We start from the raw sequence: 6,252 nt of genomic DNA, 5'->3' as shown, positions 1-6,252 counted from the left end.
TGCCTGCTAGACTCCTACTCCCACTCAAGGTCCTCACCTTAGACATCTGAGTTTTCCCTTCAGCCCTAAGCAATGTAGAACCATTAAAAGAACTTCTTAAATAGAAGGGGGCTAGGAGTGGCTCTGTTTCAAGCAGCAGCACGATCGGAGGAAAGAAGGATGGATGAATGAATGGATGGGGAGGGAAGCTACTTGGACTAGTCAGGAAGGCCAGGAAACCACAGCAGTTAAGACAGAGATAAGACCTAAACTTGGGACCGGAGGAGGAGGGGCCAAATGTGAGGGTAAAACCAAGGGGATTTGTGGTGTTTAGATCCTCAGTCTTGACTGTGTACCCAGAGCTCCCTGGAAGCCAGAGGCCTCTAGCAGCGTCCCCCTGTCTCCCCAAGGCTGAGGGCGGGGTCCAAAGCAAAGCACTTAAGGGAGAGTGTTTTCCAAGGAATCTCTGCTTTGAGGTGCATTTCCTGGGCTATAGTGAACAAGTTGTGGGGTGGAACTCATCTCTTAGGAAACTCAAGGAATGCTATTTTAGACAGTGGCAGCCCCAAGTGGCTTAGCTCTTGAGGTGGTGCTGGGTTAGTAAGAACTCCAGGCCTCATGACTCAAGAGGCCCAATTAGATGACATTTAAAAACACAACATGCTCTGGAGCATATTCTAAAACAGGGGACCAAGGGCAGGTGGATTTGTTTAAAAGTAGGTTTATTTATTTGCTGTACCTCATGGGATGCAGGATCTTAGTTCCCCGTCCAGGGATCGAACCTGTGCCCTCTGCCATGGAAGCGTGGAGTCTTAACCACTGGACCACCAGGGAAGTCCCAGCACATGCCCTATTCTGAGAAGATAATCTGATTTTCCCTTATGTTTTCAAGATAATGTGAACCAAGTACAGCTTATTAAGGCATGGGAGCTGGGGGGCAGAAACCAGAGTTGGCACTACCCCGACCAGGGATTTAATATACCTGGTCATGTTGCTAAGCGTGGCCAAAAAAACAAACAGAAACAACAACAAAAACCTCAGAGAGTCGTGACTCAGTAAAAGCCATTCCGGAGGGTCTGGGACCCACTCTTGCAGTGTCCCTGTGTCCCAGATCCATCCGCCCACCGCAGCACCGGGCTTTCTCTACCTGGGAAGAACAAGGGCCACTGATACAGAAGCTGAGACTTCCCCAAGTAACCTTCTGCCGTGAGAGCTTGACTGTGACAGAATCACAGAGGGGGGCAGAAGAGAAAGGTTTTCTTCTTTTCTAAGTCCTCAAGGACAGAAGATGGAGAAGGCAGTGGCATCCCACTCCAGCACTCTTGCCTGGAGAATCCCTTGGACAGAGGAGCCTGGTGGGCTGCAGTCCATGGGGTTGCTAGGAGTCGGATGCGAGTGAGCGACTTCACTTTCACTTTTCACGCATCGGAGAAGGAAATGGCAACCCACTCCAGTATTCTTGCCTGGAGAATCCCAGGGACAGGGGAGCCTGGTGGGCTGCCGTCTATGGGGTCGCGCAGAGTTGGACACGACTGAAGCGACTTAGTAGCAGCAGCAGCAGCAGCAAGGACAGAAGAGACTAAGCAGAGGGAATTCCCTAGCGGTCATGGTTAGGCTTTCACTGCCCAGCGCGTAGGCTCAATCCTGGTTTGGAAACTAAGATCCCTCAGGCTGGGCAGCGTGACCAAAAAAAAAAAAATTATATATATATATATAAAACTTAGCAGAAATCACTATTGATAAGTGTTCCAGCGCATGCCAGCCAGGTGACTTTGCAGATGTTATTCTCCCCGTTAAAGGTTTTCTGCCTCTTCAGTTGTTAAAAAAAAAAAAATACCATCTACTTCACAGGGTTATTATGAAGATTAAACAGGATAATGTATAAGTATAAGGAATGTGCAATCTGGTATTCAGTGATTACATCTATTCAGATTCCAAGTTATTTTTTTTAAAAAAGGCTAGTAACAATTATATGAGGTTTAAAAGTTTATTTTATAAAGTGTCATAATTATATAAATGACAGAAGTTTCACAAAATGATTACTACATACAATACACAAGCTATTACAGAAAAATGATACAAAGATGTACATAAGGACTTACGAAGGTAATTATTAAGTCTTCCTAGTCTATGAAAATAAAAAGGAAAAACCACTATTTATGCTATCACAAAAGCCATACCTTTTAGGTAAAAAGAAACTCTACTTGATAATAGTAATTTGAAAAATTTAGCACATCTACAACCATTAATTAAAACTTGATTTTCATTAACATTTATCATTTAAATGCAGATAAGCTTGGATGGCAAAAAACATTTACTCAGGTACAAAATGAAAACTGCATGATCTACTTCCTGCTCTCAGTTTAATGACTGCAGAACAGACCTGTTTAAGTGTTGTGCGAAAAAAGACCTGTCCAGAGGACCACAGAGGCCGAGGAGGGAACACCTGGATCTCATTCACGAGCTCGGTGTAGGGAGCTAGATGCCCCAGGCTCACAGGCCAGCTCCAGGAAGTCTAACTAAACCATGTTTTCACTGAGTTCATCCGTAAAAACAAGATGATACCGACACTATTCATCATACACTACTTCTGGGAAAAGCATTCACTAGGTGCCCACTTCATACCCACTCTGTACTAGGTACTGTGTTAAGGGCTGAGATAAGGACAAGGCACGTTTCAGTACAGGCTCACTGTGAGTAGGTGCTGAGGCAATGCACATACAAGCACTGGGTACTGCCAGACAGATCATTCCCAATGGTTCTGTGAATGAGTAGTCTTCAGGCATAGACAAGAAGTTAAAAAAATTTTTGAACAAAAAGTTTTCTTTTTGCCACATCTTTTTGGAATTGGATCAGTGATTTGAGCCTGTGGCGAGCACCAGAATGACCTGGGATGCCTAGCAGACATGCTGATGCCAGGCCCCACCTAGAGCTTTCAGACCCAGCAAGCACCTGGCAGTTCTGAAGTGCACTCCCCAATCAAGAATACTTTAAAGGCTGATAAAGCCTTCAAAGCACTGTGAATGCAAATGTGGATACTTCCTATTAATAGTCAGAAAAGTATAGCTAGTGTAACACAATGTATTTTTGTTATTATAAAACCTATCAAGTGTTACAAAGTCACTTAAGAGTTACCACTAAAAACTTCTGCCCAAAACACGGTGGAGCAAACAAATGGCACTCTGGCAGTGCCCACCTCAGTTTGCAGAGGCCTGTTACCTGCTGATACTGTCTATAGTCTTCGTGTGCATGTCCATGTGCCTCTGTTTTCTGAGTCAGAAAAGTGCTCAAGATTATGAAGGCTTGCTATTAAATTTTTTTTTAAGTCTTTATTGAATTTGTTACAGTATTGCTTCTGGGATCTCAGCTCCCCGACCAGGCCTCCTCTTCCTTGCATTGGAAAGCCAAGTCTTAATCACTGGACCACAGGAAGGTCCTGCTATTACTTTTACTATCAACATTAACCAAGGTTTTAACCAGCAATTCACTGACTACTACTACAAACAGAGCAAACTGATATGGCATGGCTTACAACATAAAAGTTCAAAAGGACTAGATCAGAGCTTTGGCTTCCCTTTCTGCACCTGTAGCACCAGAGAGGTGACTTATCTGGGCATCAGTTCCTTCACCTCAGTAAAATGAAATACCAGTGCCTTGTTCACAGAACTGCGAGTATTAAATGGAGAAAATCATAAGCCATCATAGAAACATTAAGTATTGTTTAGTATTCCTTTCAAAATCTAGTACAGTTGTAATTTGTTTGCCCCCCCCACCCCCGCCAAGACACAAAAAACCTCAATGTGTGTATTTTAAAGCTATAGCTAGAAGCAGTATAGAACACTGAAAACCTAATTTGGGGGAGAGAAAGTACACAATTACAAAGCAGTACGTGCTTACAAAGATTTATCATCAAAATACTGTGTTCCCTTAGACATATCATTTGACCTTTCTGGTTCTCATCTTCTTCTTCCTTGAGAGGTGAAAACAAGGAAAAGGGGTGTGTGAAAGCATTTCCTATCAAGTAAAAATATTACAAGATTATGGACAAAATACTCAAAGTTGAGGTCACACTGATAAAAGCTAAATGGCTACTGGTTAAAAAAAAAAAGGTTAAATCATCCATCTTGGAGTCACAATTTATTCATAATAAACAAGAAAGTTCAGGGGAAAAAATCAATTAGCACCAGATCTTACACCTACAAAGCACAGTGATCAAGCAGTCTGGCCTATGCAGTTCAGGGAGTCCCAAATAAAACGGCAGTCTGCACCATGCAAAGCAAGTCAAACCATCACTAAGACAGAGAAATGTCTAGTGAATACCTTCAACCCAAGATTCATAGGATCAAGAGAGGCAACTGTATTTATATACGTAAGCAACTCTACAAGGAGTTTCTTTGTATACACTTAAGGATTGTTGCACTTCATTGGTAGGACTGATACTGAAGCTGAAGCTTCAATCCTTTGGCCACCTGATGGGAAGAACTGACTCACTGGAAAAGACCCTGATGCTGGGAGAGACTCAAGGCAGGAGGAGAAGGGGACGACAGAGGGTGAGATGGTTGGATGGCACCACCGACTCGATGGACATGAGTTTGAGCAAGCTCCGGGAGTTGGTGATGGACAAGGAGGCCTGGCGCGCTGCAGTCCATGGGGTCGCAAAGAGCAGGACACGACTGAGCGACCTAACTGAACGGAAGCACCGTTGTTCAGTTTCAAATTGCGAGGAGACTCTGGACGTAAGACTTCGGGCATATATTCCAGAAAAGACAGTGACAGGCTTGGGAGGGCTTCAACACATTACCTGATACTCTCAGAATATCCTCGAATCATCCGGACCGAGGGCACGAACAGGTCAACGCCCACCCAACAAACCACCCACTTCCGCCCTCCAGGCGCTCCGCCGCCATCACTTCTTCAGTCCACAAGCACAGAGGCTTCGGCTGGGCTCGGCGGAGGCCAGGGTGGGGGACGTTACGGCGAGAACACGGCCCCCACCCGGCCTCGAGAAGCTCGCGGGCCCCCCGGGAGGGGCGGGCTGACCACCCCGAATAATGGGAGGCCGGTGTTCCCGGCTTTTGACAACGACCAGCCAACCCCTCGCCCCGACGACCTCGGCGTTTAACCTCCATGGTGGCAGTATGCCGGCGCGGCCGAGCCCGGGCGGACACCCTGGCGGACACCGGAGCCGCCGCCCGGGCCGCGGTCGCGGAGGGGCCGGCCGGAGCGGCGCGGCCGGCGCGTTCCGGCGCGCGCGCGCGCCTCAGCCAATCGCGTGCTCGCCCGCCCCCCGCGGCCGCGGCGAGGCTGGCGCTGGGAAGAGGAAGAAGAACATTCGCCCTCCTCCTCCCAGCGCGCGGGCGGCGGCGGCGGCGGCGGCGGCACCGGGGTCACGAACTCTGACCTTTCACTGACAAAAACAATAACAAACCCCTCCTTCCCCGCGACCCCGGCGGCGCCTCCGGGCCCGCCCCCGCCGTCCAGCTCCCACCTCGGCGTCCCGTCTCTCGCTAGCTGCCCCGCGAGCCTAAGCGGCCCGGGGGCTCCCGCCAAAGGCCGACGCCGGGAAGCCGGCCTCTCCCCCGCGCCCTGCCCTCCGCGCCGGGGGCCGACCCGCCGCAGACACGGGACCTGCTTCGAGGCCGCTTTGGCGCCAAATCCTGAGGTAAAAATTGAAGAAAAAAAAAAAAAGGGCCGGGGCGGGATTCGGGCCGGCGGCGGAGGGGGCGGGCCTGGCGCGCGGACATGGAGGCGCCGCGGCGGCGGCGGCTGAACCCGACCCTTTTACCTTTGCCACGGGGCGGTGGCGCCGGCCGCTTTGCATAGTGGGCCGGGCCGCTCCCCTCCCCTCCCCGCCCGCGGCCGGCGAGGCGAGCGGGCTCCCCCTGACCGGCCCGGCCGGCGCGAGGGTGGGGGCGGAGGGGGGACACCGCGGCCCCGCCTCACATTTGGCCCTCCGCCAGCGCCGCCATTTTGTCCTCGGCGGCGACGGCTCCTGCTGGGCCGGGCTCCCTTCCTCCTCCTCTTCCTCCTCCTCCATCGCCTGCTCCTCCCCAGAGCCCTCCTTCCCTCGCTCCCCGGCTCGTCTCCCATCCGCTTCCCGGCCGCCGTTGGCGACCGCCGTGGTCCAACCACCGTTTCTGGGTGTTTTTTTTTTTTCCCTCCCTGAAGGGGAGGGTTGGAGGAAAGGGAGGAAGGTGGGAGTGCGGGTGCGACCTTATGAGTGACAGCTGAGGGGGTCAATTGGCGCCCAGATAGAAGGGCCGGGGCCTCGCG

General features: G+C 50.4%; 1 protein-coding gene and 1 long non-coding RNA gene across 11 annotated transcripts in view; one reads left to right on the top strand and one right to left on the bottom strand.

Annotated features, from left to right (window-relative positions):
* Positions 1 to 1,952: 1,952 nt before the first annotated feature.
* On the bottom strand, positions 1,953 to 5,210 carry LOC145520290 (uncharacterized). The gene is made up of 2 exons (XR_014064388.1): positions 4,781 to 5,210; positions 1,953 to 4,665 (listed from the first exon to the last, which is right to left on the bottom strand). It is a non-coding gene; the product is annotated as an uncharacterized LOC145520290 (long non-coding RNA).
* Positions 5,211 to 5,270: 60 nt separating this feature from the next.
* The window catches only part of NR2C2 (nuclear receptor subfamily 2 group C member 2), a 115,131-nt gene continuing 114,149 nt past the window's right edge, over positions 5,271 to 6,252 (top strand). For 8 of the 10 annotated variants that reach the window (XR_014064377.1, XR_014064375.1, XR_014064378.1 and 5 more), the window contains exon 1: positions 5,271 to 5,641. The gene's annotated coding sequence lies outside the window, so the exon portion shown is untranslated. Of the gene's footprint in view, positions 5,642 to 5,945; positions 6,123 to 6,252 lie in introns of those variants that run through there. The other 2 variants (XM_081526394.1, XR_014064381.1) reach the window with 2 other exon arrangements.

The sequence above is a fragment of the Giraffa tippelskirchi genome, chromosome 9 (genome assembly GCF_054371585.1).
Source record: "Giraffa tippelskirchi isolate mGirTip1 chromosome 9, T2T-mGirTip1v1.2.pri, whole genome shotgun sequence".
Taxonomy (NCBI): domain Eukaryota; kingdom Metazoa; phylum Chordata; class Mammalia; order Artiodactyla; family Giraffidae; genus Giraffa; species Giraffa tippelskirchi.
Note: the sequence above shows the minus strand (reverse complement) of the source record. Positions and strands in the feature narration are given on the sequence as shown.